This window comes from Polyodon spathula, chromosome 7, assembly GCF_017654505.1.
Source record: "Polyodon spathula isolate WHYD16114869_AA chromosome 7, ASM1765450v1, whole genome shotgun sequence".
Classification (NCBI taxonomy): domain Eukaryota; kingdom Metazoa; phylum Chordata; class Actinopteri; order Acipenseriformes; family Polyodontidae; genus Polyodon; species Polyodon spathula.
In genome coordinates this window covers 18,438,502-18,453,840 of record NC_054540.1, presented here as the reverse complement: position 1 = coordinate 18,453,840, position 15,339 = coordinate 18,438,502, and positions in this window count along the sequence as shown.

Here is a 15,339-nt window from a genome sequence, read left to right as displayed (position 1 = left end):
GCCAAACTTCTCATGTTCTCCATGTGCGAATTGTTTGTGAAGACACTAATAGATACAGAGGTCATTGATGCGCCAGTACCCATGTCTCTTCCCGGTTACATTTCAGTTTCAAAAGGCAGGCCTTACTCAGCACAGTCTCTGCTTCAGTGTTTAATCAGCTGTACAAATGCAGGTTCTCTATGTCAAGGCTCATCTAAAAGAAATGATTACTCTAAAAATCATTCCACGTGCTCAATGATTAGCACTGGAATATTTGGCTAGGGGTTGCGGAGGAGGTGTTGGTTTGTATACAATGCACGGATGGAGTGCAGACATACTGTCATGTAACAGCAAGCTCCTTGGGCAGGCTGGTGTTAGCAGGAATGAAAATCCTCGTAGGCTGCCAAATGAATCACAACAGGGTGGGATCAGCATTCACCTCTTATTCGAATTGAAGAAAAGTATAGGCAGCAGTGTTAGAATGTGGTCATTATAAAAAATAAAAAAATAAACTCCTGATCTCAATGCATCTTAAGGGCACAGAGAGACAAAGGTTATGCTTCAAGCAGTAACTCATATTTAGGGCCTGTAGCTTTGCGGTAAGTCTGCATACTTGTAATGTAGTGCAATCGCCACATAATGTCAGTTCAACATAAGTAAAGTAATAAGCACTAATCAATTATCATCATATTTCTTATATTTCACCATTTATTGAATTCATCATCTCTTTACTACTAACTACTAATTAACAGGGTATTAAACAGAACACTTTAGCTGTCCACTGGCCTTTACTTATCCCTTTCTTTAAATGTTTCTTTCTGTAAGTACAAACAGTGTAGATGGATTTCAAAAGTATAAGACAACTATTTATATATTTTTATTACCTTATCATTACATTCAATTTTAAAATGTTAAAATGTTAAATCTGTCAACAGTCTGCCAAGTTTATTATTATTTAAGATACAAAGTTGGGCCTAGTTTTTTTTTTTTCTTTTTTTTATGTTAAACTTTATTTTATTGGACTTTAGTAAACATTAGAAGTTAAGATTAGGAATCAAGAAGACTGTATAGGTTGAAGTCATTATTTTAAAAATGCATAAATGGTGAAATGGCCAGTGTTTAATAATTAGCCAGCAGTTAAGGAGTTAATCACTTAAATATTCTTTAGAACATTTTAATTGTAGTCTAGATACAGATATCGTGAGGATTAGGACTGAACTGCATGCAAGTCAGTTCATGCAGATTCTGGATTTCTCAAGGGCCTACTGGTAGTGGATGATCTCACTATAACAACCTATATCATTGGCTTGATGCAGTTTACCTTTAGAGCCAGTACTCACTTCTGAGGCCTATTTTAGGGTTAAATTCTAAAGCAATAGGCGTTTTTGAGATTTTTAATGCATACTCATTAGGTCTGTTTTTGGAATTCTAAACAGAACGATGACATGATAATATTCCACCTATTCATTCTGCATTTGTACCAAGCGTGGTAAATCAACGCTAAAACAGTAAACATGGCACAGTATTTCCTGTCCTAAATGGTGGGTCTGGTAACACTTTCAACCATTTTGGACTTCTGTTATGAGATCAATTGATAGAAGTAGAAATAATTCATTTTCCTGTGGGGTTTGATAATTACTATTCCTGTGGGTATGATTTAACCGCCACTATCCCTAGCCGTGCATTACAAATTATGATTCACCCTGAATCTTCCCTTGTTGTCTATTTTTCATCATTCTGACTGAAATCAGAGTAGAGCTCCAGAAAGCCAATTATCTAGTTTACATTCAGGGGCAGTACCCAAACCTGATATACGAATCTATAGTGTCTTCCATGATTTAAGAAGGAAAATGTTTTTTTCATTCAGTGTTATCTTAGAAAAACGACAGCCCACACCTTCATTTTCTTTAGATAACCTATTCTGTTACCAACTAAAATTTTCCAGAAAGTAGTTTTTAATGATACTATTAATTACAAAAAAAAAGTTTTTTTTCCAGGACAATTAAAAGTTCTAACAAACATGTTCCACTAGAAATATTTATTTAGAAAAAATGACCAATCCTACCACAAGACACAGGAGGGCAATTATAAAGACACAGGAGGGCAATTATAAAGTTGCTTTTGAAAAACAAGCATCTATTCCAAGCAACAATGAATGTTGTTCTCCAGATAAATCTCTCCACCTGTCAGAAACCTATTCCTGCATAACCTTACACCAGGGTTACGATATTCTGTTATGGTTAATGTAACAGTGGGCCACACTAATAAAGCCATTTCAAATTAAGGTGTAGTACTGTGTATTTATCGGTTTGTTTTATGAAAAACATCCTCATAAAAAGTGTGGTAATTTACTCCTTTTTCCTGACTTGTGAACTGTTTATCTTACAGGACTTAAACTGATGAAATAAATCCATTATCGGTGTTTAATAGCTAGCATTCCCGCTAAATTATCTGAAAGCACTTTACTGGAAATACATACCTGTTTTTGTTTACTGTTGTAATTGGAATTTGTGTCTTCATTTTATGCTCTAAGCTCATAACACTACAGTACATAATTGATAGGCTGGATCATTAAAGATGACATCTGTTTAAAATGTAATCAGCCTACAAGAACAGAAAACCCATACACAGGTCATTAACAATACAAACAAGCAGATAAAGAGATCCTTGAATTGTAACTGAATGAGAGCTGTGTATGGAAACAGCAGATTTTAGGCTGTGTACCATTCACTACAACTAGGCTTGCGACTATTCGATTTTAATTTTTTTGCCAAATCGACGACTGATAATATCAGAGTTTATTTTTGGAAGAATTTACCAGGTATATTTTCCATCTTTATTTTTCAATTGAAGCAGAGACTGTGTGAAATCAACCTTAAAAAAAAAAAAAAAAAACCTATGCTTAAAAAAAAAAAAGACAAAAACACCAGACTTTTTATGCCATTGAGAAATGTCTCATTTAGCGAAACCTCTTTATCATATTTAACATGCAACAAAACCATGGTTACCAACATCCTAGTTGAGATAACGTTGTATAGATAAAGATGCTACACAAATTTAAAATTGTCTCAAATAAGCCGTAGAAAACACAATATAAAAGTGTACTACACAGACTTTTATAGCATAGATTTACAAGTAAAAATAATATGCACAGAACTAACTTGCACTTATTATCCAGAGTCTGAGCTCCACCCCCTCTTGATTCAGCACAGCTGGAGTCACTGAAGGCAAGGCAGACGGGCCCGTTTCGTCTTGACGCGGAGAGGGTATTGTGCACAATGGTCATTAAGTGTTTTCCTCTTGCACCCCATTTTCAAATCAAACTAGTAACTGTCACTACATATACCGATAGCAAAAGCCTACCTACATCTAAACCCACTAATTTCAAAGTAGGCGCTTTGAATGACAGGCGCTTTAGTTGGCAAATGAAAGTGGACAGACGGTGCAGGTTTGATGATTGACAGTCATTTAAATGTTGAGAGTATTCGACCGCTGCTTCAATCAATGAGATCTGTCTGAACAGGATGAAATGACTGACCGTGACTGACAGCGACCCTTAGTCATTCAGACGGGACAGACAGCAAGTATTAAAACTACACAAACTAGACCCCGTTCACACTTTCTGGGCCGCCGCAAATTTCCGTTCACAGTTGAGGTTTTAGGGGGCCTAAGTGCGTTCATATATGTGGCTGAAAAGGAAGCCTATATTGCGGCAAAGTGCTTGTCTGGAATGTAAACGGTGACTTAAACACCTCATTCCCGGAAGTCAACATAAGAAACTAAACTGAGAAATTTGCAAACATAAATATGGCCATCTTATTTTTTTCAACATTATTTGTATTTATTTTTTGTTGGTACTGTACTTATTGCATAAGATACGATAAAGGCGTGTGTTGACAGTGCAGTCGGTTACTGTGGAAAGAAGCAATCGTGTTGGATCATGCGTAAAAACAGCAAACAAGGACGTGTACATTACATTAGTCACAATATAGATTATTATATTAATGGTGACTGAATACTCAACATTGCATGCATTATTTATCAATATTGAGATTTACAATCTTAGCTACAATCTGAAATGTATGTGTGTGTGTGTGTGTGTGTGTGTGTGTGTGTGTGTGTGTATATATATATACGTGGTGGGATTATCTCTGGCCTGCTGCTCAGTATTTCTGAGAGTTCTTGGAAAAACTTGCAGGTTTTTCTCTGAACTCCTTGAGGTGAGATTAACACGGATTTCATAAATCGGAGGAGACGCTTCACGATCCAGTGCTCATAGTGTCTCAAATGTTCGAATTACAGATCATTATTGAGATAGCTTGGATTACATTATTGAGGAGTTTGGTGATAAAACGAGTAATCGGGAGAGGATTTATCAGTATGCATGTCTATAAAGAGGTATGTGAAAAATACAGCGAACAAGGGGTGGGGCTTGGCTGGAGGACTGAGTGTCCTTTTGCAATTCAATACCTTTTAAACCTGTTTTAGTCACAAAAAAAAAAATTTAAACAGCGTGTGTAAAATTAACAGCGCGTGTGAAAATAAATTGGACCTGACGCACCTGACAAGCGCTGAATAAATGGACAACTAAGGGTTAATTTCTGCATCGTCCCAGTTGCTACCTCTTAAAACTGACATTGTTTGATCTACTATGTTGGATCTACTATAATATTACTAGTAGGGGAGTGGTTTAAGCTAGGTCACCGCATTGACTCGTTAAGGCTGGCCCAGGGCCTGCGTTGGGTTCACACATGCAGATAAGCCGGCCCCGAGGCAGCATTGCGTATTTTAGGCCGCATCAAAAAGCTGGTCTAAATTTCACCCAGCCCAGGGCCGCCTTTTCATTTTTCGAGCGTTCACACATGAGATAAGGTGGCCCTGGGCCGGCTTAAACCGCAAGTGTGAACGGGGTCCTAGAGATTAATTCTAAATTATAATTTTGGTAAGGAAAAAAAAACCAGTGAGTGGTTTTACCGACGTTTATTATATTACATTTATTTTTTGGGAATTCAACATTTAACGAGATTTAAAATCAAAAGTAGCAAGCCTAACTGTAACCTATTAGCCCTGGGTCCTTGAAGACTAGATAGCAAGACAGGTATAAGTGCCTTGAACCCTCCTTTTGGTTGCAGAAATACCTGTGATGGACATGTTTTTAATAAGCAGCTCAAGGACAGGCAAGAAAAGATCTGCTAGGCTGGGAGGACCCATCTGTGGCTTATTACAGTTTCAGAATCTTTTATTTTTTCTTCAGCAATGCATTATCTTTGGTCACCCAGATGCAACAACCATCTTAGGCACCTACAGGCACAGAAAGAATACTGTCATCGGCAGAAGTGTGGCAGCGGGAGATGATTCAAGACAAACCCTGCTTTTTATGAAACAGTGGTAAACAGCAGTTCCAGAATAACCTATTGGGCCAGAATAAAAATAATTTTCTTTAAATGTCAAGGTACAAAGTTATTTGTATTTACAGTGGACTGAATAACAGATGATTTGGGACTATGCATTTAAATATTGACAAGGTTTCAATGTAAAATAAGAATTTCTCGTAGTATTGTAATATTTATCATGCAGAATTTACTAGCATGACAGTTAGAACAGTACAAAACATATTTTGAAACAGAATTTAGCATGACCATTATATACACTTCAGATTTTAGAATGACAACGTGGAATGACAAAGCATAGATGCTTCGGTTTACGTCATGATATCTGTCCTCCTTACTGTCTCTTATTTCATCCATTTCCAAATAATATAACAATATGTTTTAAATAAAATGTAATTAGACTAAATTACTATTTATTACAGTCTTTTAACGTCTGGATCACTCTTGCACTGCATGTTTAAAAGCTGCCTGTATTTAATAATGGGCTGCTGGCTTCACTGTGGGGATCTGAAGCGTTGCCTTCCCTAGTCGTTTCTGGTCTTACCCTTCGGCTAGTCTTAAGTTTAGCTATGGAAAGAAACACTGCTGACACTGGGGAAGCTAGGACGGGGATGTAGCTTCATGTTAGATTCTGGTAGATCCCTTTACACAGGAATTTAGAAACCAGTAAAACAGACTGCACACAACATACAGTAAATTGTACATTTTTCAGATTTTTTTTTTTCACTGACCCTCAGTTTCAGGCCAGTCCTATCCAAAGTGGGACTGGTGGTGACCCTTGTAACAATTGTAATTACAGCAAATGGCTGCCTAGTTAACACACATTAGGGTCTATTTTCAGCATTTAAACAGCTGTGCATCTAAATACTGTATTTCAATCCAGCTTGGCTTTTCCATCTGGGGTGAGTTATTGTCCCACGTACTAACATTAACAACAATACAAATACACTAGAATTAAATGTAAAAAAAAAAAAATTAAAAAAAGGAAAATATTAGAATGATGGTATTAAGATCTGCTTAAACCCTTACAGTAGACCCCACTGCTCACCGGCGTTACCCAATACTAAAGATAAAGCCATCAAAGAAATGTTAGGGGATCTTTATATTAAAGATACATGTGGTGTGTACAAAGGTTATTTCAACCATCAAGTAACTACTTCACAAGAGACTTTTCTAGACCTTACCAATAAAATGTTAAATTGGGGTCAGAAATTATAACTCCAGTAACTAAGGCTTTTACTCATTGCAAAGCCACTTTACAATGGTTACAGTTTCTGCTTTCCTGCTTCCTTTGTGTTTATGCTACTTCAGCAGACAGACCAGAGCAATCAATACCTTATATCCACATGTTCTAAAATGAAATCCACCTATTTTACCAGAAATGTGAGTAGCTGATGTATTGTGAAATTGCTACACTTAATAAAAGGAACCATTCATCATTAAACATTCACTCTATAGAAGCATCTGAAAAGTACTCAATTATTTCCAAATGCACTAAATATGACTTTTTGCAGGCATGTACTCAGTATTTTATAGTGTTTCTTTAGGTTTCATCACATTTTGCCTCTGTAAACTATGCACTGGACTCCTCTAACAAGCTTCTCACTGCCTTTCAATTAAAAAAAAAACTGCATAAATGGTTATAAGAAGCAGAGTTGACTTTATCAGGAGTTGGATGTTGATACAGCAAATGTGGCTGTTTTGCTCTGTAACTCAAATATTCATTAATAACACATATTTTCAATATTTAGTCTACTGTTCTGTACATCTACAACACATTTCAGTAATTGTAAACAGAAAAGCTTGTTCAGCACGCAGAATCCACAATTAATGAATGGCAGTGAATGAATGATGATGATTGCAATGGCAGATGATTTATAAACTGTGAGGGCTCTCAGAGCCAGAGTGAAAGATAAATTTGACCGGAGGCCTCGCCCATGGATGCCCGATGGCTACCAGTGTGAGGGTGACTGGAAAAACATGAACGAGGCCGCCAAACCATGAATGAATAATAATAAATAATTAATTAACTCACTCCACAGAGGCTCCCTGCCACCTATCCCCTGAATAGTGAATTGAATGAAAATCAGCAGCTGAGACACGGCCCGTCCCCCAGAGCATGACTGCACCAAGGGAGAGAGCCCAGCCTCTCCAACCCGACCACTCACCCCGCAGAACTAAATACAAACCATTCAGCACTCAGGTAAAGAAAAAACAAGGAAAAAACCCTACTCACGTATTTTTTTTTTATTTTTTAGGGGGAAACCTCAGGAAATCCGTGGCTGAGGGCAGCCCTTCCTCCAGGCTCTAAGTGGTCAACTCCCATTTCGGCCTCCCAGCGCTTGACTGAGCGGCCGAAACAAAAAGAAGCAACATGAAAGAATAACTGTAAACAGGCTGGCTATAGGGTGACGTCAGGCCAGAAAGGAGTACACACGCAAACAGTACTGGCAGGTGAAACTGAGACACTGCGGCTCTCAGTGCGTTTATTAAACAAACAAAAATAAAAGGTTGAACAAAACAGAACACGGCACTTGAGGCCAAAATAAATAGACCAACAAAACGGATTAACATTAAACAAACAGCGAACGAATAGACAAACAAACACGATGAGTCTGAACAAACACACAAGTATTGTGCTGGTCCTTTCAGCACAAAATGGCAATTGTATGCTTTAATTAATTTTATTTTTCTTTACTCTCTCTCCACACCCGTTCTCCACTCACCGAACACACAACCCTGAGTGAGTGAAACACGCATCTATATATACTGTTGTGCTGGGATTCAATTACTAATTAATTATTCATTTGAATCCCAGCACGTGAACTAATTTGTGCAATCTTGTGCTCACGTACTATTAAATACTTTAAATGCAAGTGAAGTGGGATGGAAAGAGATTATATGACTATTATTAACCAGAGCGTGATAATAACCAAAGTGATATTATCAGCAGCCTAAGCCTATATTATGGACAGGACATTTTAGTGTTGTGTTAAATGTGAGAGTAACATTAAAAAAGAGTGATATTAGGCGTGTCTGACTGTACTTGTTAAACTGTTGAAATGAACTGCTGTTTCCCTAAAAAGCACTTTAGTTGTCATAGTTGCCTGATTAAACTGTCACTTCTGGAAAAAAAACAAAGTAGCAAGGTTTTTTTTTTTCGTTTTTTTTCAATATGCATATGACTGGTACACATTGCCTTAAGGAATTTGTCTGAGAAAACTGGATGATTCTGTAGAAAGCAACGTTCCTTCTTTGCTAACATGGTGGTTCCAAAAGATAGAGGCCTGGAGGAAAATTTAGCCATTGAATTGGCAATTGTTCCAATCTGTGCCACTTCTCATAAACGTTTAAAAATTTTTGCACGTAAAAATAAATGCCATTTGTACTACAGTAGCTTTTTCATATTTTATTTACAAGCCTTGTTGGATATTTCTACTGGGATGTCAAATATGGCTTTATTCATTTAAAACACAGTAAAGCAAATATATCTTTTAATAGAGGCTAATGTAGAGGTAATATAAAAATCTAAAGAAAGTGTGTTTGACATTTTCATTTTAGAAAACAAAAACAAAGATGTCTGTGAGAAACTAACCCAATCACTTTACAGGCCACAGGTATTAAGATTTTAATAAAGGCATTCCTGGAGACTTCCAAATACGTAGCACTAAAAATCAGTTAGCAAAATAGCACACAAACATAAATTGATATGCTTCAGGGAGTTCATGAATATTTTGGGATAAATCAATGTGTAAGGACGATATTGTCTTGCTCTAGACTACACTACTTCCCAGACTCTTACCATAACAGCTCTAAGGATTAACCTTTCCTACAAAATGATTAGATGTCCTTACTTTTAAAATGTTTACTTGATGCATTAATTTTCATATATATAAAAAAAAAAAATCTAATACATGTTTACCACTGTGTGTTTTGAAAGGCAAAATGTACTACATAACTGACTAAGATTTCCTGGAATTATTATGTAGCTCAATGCATTTTAATGAGGGTTAAGTGGGAAACACTGACAAAAAGGTAAAATAAAAAGCAATTCATAACTACTATTTCCCATGGATTTGATACCTCTGTCATAACACTGGATTTTTTTTTTTCCCCCTCTGGTAACACAGCAAATGGATCTTTATAGATAATACCAATTCCCCGCAAGACCTATCACATACAGTGTTTATGTAAAGTCGGATTCCCATGGTACCAAACAGAATGCCTCACTTCTTCTCATTAGAGACTGTGGGCCTTTAAAGAATTGGTTTGTTTGCTTAATTTCAATTGAGCCAAAAAGTAGAACAGGTAAAGGGATTCTTCTCTCAACGGAGCAGTTTAATTAGAAGGGTGGGAGGAGTGCCAGAGTTGCTCATTCAGACGGAGGCTTACCAAGGATGAACATCTGCAGTGCTTTAGCTTCCAATTGCCAGCTCAAAAAACAAACCCCACAGCTTCATTGAAGACTTTTACAAGACATGTCAAAATTGTGGCTAATAGGTATGCACTATCTGCTGGCCCAAAGTTTTAAAACAACTTATTTAAATATAGTGGCTATGGCTTTTCCAATAACCACAATATCATTATGAGGACTGTCTTCTATTTAAAATTAAACATTGATTTTCTTATACTCTCTGTATATTCTCTATATATATATATATATATATATATATATATATATATATATATATATATATATATATATAAAAATGGGTGTTAAAAACACCTTTAAGGTTATGAGTATTAAAATGATGATCATTACTGGTAAATGTCCATGGAATAAAAAAAATACATTCATTGTTTATTTTGTTGACACAATTCTTAAAATACTGTGCATACAATTTCCCGACACCCTCCCCCCTAGTCACAACACAGATTTTTAGTTGTAGTGATCTGCCTGCTTTAGATTTTTCATTCATGTCATTACCCTTCCCCTTATCCTTTTAGCATGTGCCCAAGTCAAATCAGCAGCATTACACTGCCACGTCTGTACATTGCTTGGTATCAGTGCAAACAATTGACTTGGAGGTAATTATTTAAATCTGGTGATTACACTTCATCAAAAATAAAGACAGCTGAGCCAAAAAGATATGCTGTATATCTTATAGCAGTATAGCTTCCTATGCTAAGCCCAAGTTTCTGTCAGAACAGTCTAACAAGGATAAGTCTATGAAGGTTAATTGCATCACTACCTGTGTGGCCACAACTGAATCATAAATGTGTTAAGGTTAGTGAGTATCTTGGAGTGTCTTCATTATTTGTATAGTAGTACCCCAATGCTGATAACAAACCAAAGCATAGGGGAATTCATTTACAGTAGTAAGGGCCCATGAGTGAAAAACCATGAGTGACATGATCACATTTGTGGGCTCAGGGTCTGAAGTTGATATATTACAGTTGTCCCCCTCAGTGAAAAGCGTAAATATTAGAACATTGTGCAGTATGTTGCTATTTTAAACATAGCATAAACATCTCATATTGTTAGATTTACTGGTTTGGAAGATCTAGGGCATGAAACTCAGATAACAGTTTCAAAACTTCTAGCTGCATGACACAGCTGAAATTGTGCTCAAGCTGCTATGTATAACTGGTACTGAGACCTTCAGCTGTTTATTGAGAAAAAACAAATATAGTGTCAACATTCAAAATCTCCCTGTTGATGTTAAAAAGGGGGTTGAAGTTTGTGTTTCACACAACAGTCAAGTAGATAGGCCCACTGCTCATAGTATGTAGGGTAGTAGTCAACTCAATATAGGGAGGTATTCCACCTACTGCTACATTGCTACCACGCCTGCAGTACAGTTAATACATGTTTTCTCTTATAAAGGTTTACCACTGTATTTTTGCAGTTTTAGCATGCTTTCCCAATGGTTATATATGCGTTTACTATAGTTTCCCCTGGAGTGCCATGCTTCTTAATATTTTTTACCACATCTCTCTGGGCTTTAAAGTGCTTACCTTTTTTTTAACATACGTTCATTATGCTTCATTATACTTTGCTATGCTTTTACTATGGTCAACTTTCATGAGGGTTGATATGCTGCACTGCACTATAAATAAACTAGATGTTTCGATAAGATGAACAGGAAGACACTATATTGTCTGTTAAATAGGCATGCTTATCTTTGGCATCACATCAGGCAATTCAGGTTCAAATGAATATAACATTATATTACTCAAGTCTTAGCTGACATTTTTAGACTAATCCTCAATCTGAATCTCTAATCAACATGTTATGCCATCGGTAGATATATCAGCTTTCCCAGATAACATTAAACTGCGAAGTCAGGCTGTGGAGGTTCATTTATGCTAGAGGAAGATGCCATGTTTTTTTTGTTTCTTTGTTTTTTTGGATACAACAAAATATAGCTGTGTCATCATCAGTCATTGAAAAAAGAAAAAATGTACAGTATTTAAAATCAAATGTGATATCAACATTTATATTAACCCATTTGTGGTTTGAAATGAACAACAGATATCCCCCTAATCATTCTACGTTGGTGGTAAAGCGACAATATTTGGGATGCAACTGCACTTTTGAGATGTGTTAGGAAAACAAGAAAAATAAAAGTTATTTGATGATACAGTATGTGGTGTTTATAACATACTGTTTGCAAATTTTAAACAAAAACAAATCATTTTGAAATAAACAAGCAAGAAAATAGATATTGATTGTATTTGACTAAATTGTTTTTTTATATATATACAAGATATATTACAGTATATTGGTTGGAGATTTTCTATTACAATTTCTTGGAGTTTTTAAATTAAAAACATGGATTGCTCATTATCTGTTTTTTGGTTATATATTGCGATGCAGCGGAGCACATAAAATGTAATAATGAATATATGAAAAGATGAAAGAAAATACAAAAATTAATGTTCAAGAAAAAGTATAAATTAGACATGTGCACACATTTGGTTATTATTATAACTGGACACTTTAGCTGCTGTCTCTGCTTAGTGGATAGAGAAGAGAGACAGAGTGGCATTCTCTCACAAAAGTATTCTCTTTCAAAGAAATGAGCAATATATGGATTGTATAGGGCAAAGCATATTGTACGAAGGTCATGGAATGCATATGGCAAGTTGTCACTTAATGAGTCACACTCACAACTATTATTAGCTCTGCTCTACCTTAGAAAAACCACATGCTGCTGAGTCAAAAAGGAATACTAAGGTTAATGCTGCATCTGTTGATTACATGCTTGCAATATGTATTGTTTGTTTTTCTAAATCTCTTGAACTCCAGATCTGCCGAGTATATAGTCGTTAATCATCTTTGAGGAGAAAATACGAAACAGTCTACTGTATAAAATAAAATAAATAATAATGATATACTACACCTAATAGTTTATGTGTAGTGTCACCCATGCATTAGCAATTAACATATACAACCATAAAACATCACGTTCCCTTCAGCCAATCAAAGTGCCTCAGCAAAATATTTGCTGACATCTTCCTGCTTGTTTGAAAAGGCCCCTCTTCTCTAGTTAGGGATCCTTACTCTCTTACAATAAGTCATGTTGACCTGAGACTTATCCAGTCAGAGCTGGTTCATGTCCTGGCTGTTTAAAGTTGCTTGTGTTCGCTGGGATTCCACCAGGAGCGTTGCATTGGCTGTGGTGCTCCCAGGGGTTAGGGATCACCAGGCTACAGTAGACCCATCTTTCCAGATGCCCAGTAGGCTCAAAGTGGATGCATGCAGGGTTGACCATTCTGCTGAGCTGCTGTGGGAATTGAAAGGGTAAGGGAATATAATTGGATATAATTAGAAAAAAACAGAACAGGGGTAAATTCATTATTTAAAATTAAAGAAACAAGAGGCCAGACAGAGCCCAGAGCATATCACAACAATGAGCTCTCAACACAACACACCCCAGGACGAGGGGCTTACATCCCTACACTTCTCCTAGGTGCAGGTGTGAGAGAAATATCTTGAAAACACACCGCATCCCCCTCTCCACAAGTCTCTCTAAACCATATTTCTACTAATGGAACCAAAGCTCCAATCCCCTTATCATGCTGCGTGACTCACACATCAAGAAGATGTGGTATCAAAAAAGTGAGGCATCTACTGATGAGCCATTCCTTATATTATATATTCCCACGCTTTGTTACTTTTTTACTAAATAATTAAAATCCATGCAAGATCTAGTTACATCAAGTAATGCCTGGTTACTTTCAAATCTCAATCATGTTAAATGAAGAATGTCATTTTTTTACTTTTGGAAGGATAACAGGAACCCAAGAGCCTGCAGTCGCTGTCACTTTTGCGTGATTCACTGCAGAGACATTAATGGCTTTTGAATGTGACATATCCACGATTAGATTCCAAAAAGTATAAATAGACAATGTATTTTTAGTCTGTGCTATTTTTGTACAGGATTAATTAAAAATGATCCATTTGTCTAATAATACATTTAAATGTATTAGAAATGGTTCAGTATGCAATTAACCCCCTGAGGTTAATGTAAGAAACTCTAGCCTCACACTTTGAGAGAATATATACTATCCAGCAGAAGCAAGGCATCAGATTATTATATCCAGTCTTTAGAACTAGCCTTTCACTGTAATTGTCTGCTCATGCACATTGGTGCCATATGGAAGATAATCATGTTTGTTAAATTGTGACAATGGTCTATTTTAATGGGCTAAACAGTAGTGGATCTTAATACCGCCACCCAAAAATAATAATAATTATAAAAAAAAAAAATTTAAAACTTTTGGACTAATGAAGTTAATATGATTTCCCACAGTTCAGATTATTTGTTTCCACTGTGTTGGATCTGCTTTGGGCAGATGGAGGATTGTTTACATTTTTGGCGGCAGTTCTGAAATTAGCATCTTCAGTCTTTCCGGGCAGGCACTATTAGGGTGCACCACAATAAAAGAGAGCATTTGAACCTATTATTCTCACTCAAGAGTACCCCCAAGCAAAATTCCAGTGCATCTAGTGTACAAATGTCATCCTGTGCATAGAAGAGAAAGAATTTTTTTTTTAATGTTAATTAGTAGTAAATTAGTATAATTTTGTTTGTGTGATTTATAATAAATTAATACGTAGTGTGTAGCGTGTTTCTCATCATAAGAGATGCACAGCCTGCATGACATGACAATACAATACAATAAGAGACAGCCTGCATTATATTGCATGACAGCGCTGGCCATAACTGATTTATGAATAAAAGGCTGTATAGAAAACTGCAACCAAATTTATTGTTTGTTCTCATGGTATCATTAGGTGTGCTGCAATCCTTTTGTTGACACTTTACAGATGGTGGTCAAATGCAGAAAATAGATATTGTTAATTACCAGCCTCATGTGGAGAGAGATACAGTGAGGCAAAGGGAACAAATATATATATATATATATATATATATATATATATATATATATATATATATATATATATATATATAATATATATATCTTTAGGGGGGGGTGTTTCCTGACAATAATGTTGGCACATGCTTATAACAAACTAGCATTTTTAATTATGTGGAGCATATTGAAGAATAACATTGTCTCATTTGGGAGTGGTACAGGTATATTGGTTTATTATGGCACATGTTTTGACTACTCTATATCCCTCAAGGCTTCGTTATGTCACTCTTATTATAGTGTTGCAGAACTCCATTAAATACTGCTTTTCATTCTTTGCACATATCCAGGACACTATGGACAGTGGTACAGCTGAAGTGCAATGCATTTTACCCTCTTAATTTACTTGATTTAATTTGAAATTCCTCATCCCAACTGATTTGAAAGCCTAGGTTGTGTCAGAATTATATAGCTGTATTGCCACCTGCTGGATAAAGGAAAAAAAGGCCAATTTAGACCAGGGTGCTATTTTGGATAGTAGAAGCAAAAAATGAATGAAAAAAATACTACTTACAAAAACTACTAACATTAAAGTCTTGTACATGGAAGAGAAGATGTGATCTCCTGAGTTTTGGATTTGTAAAAT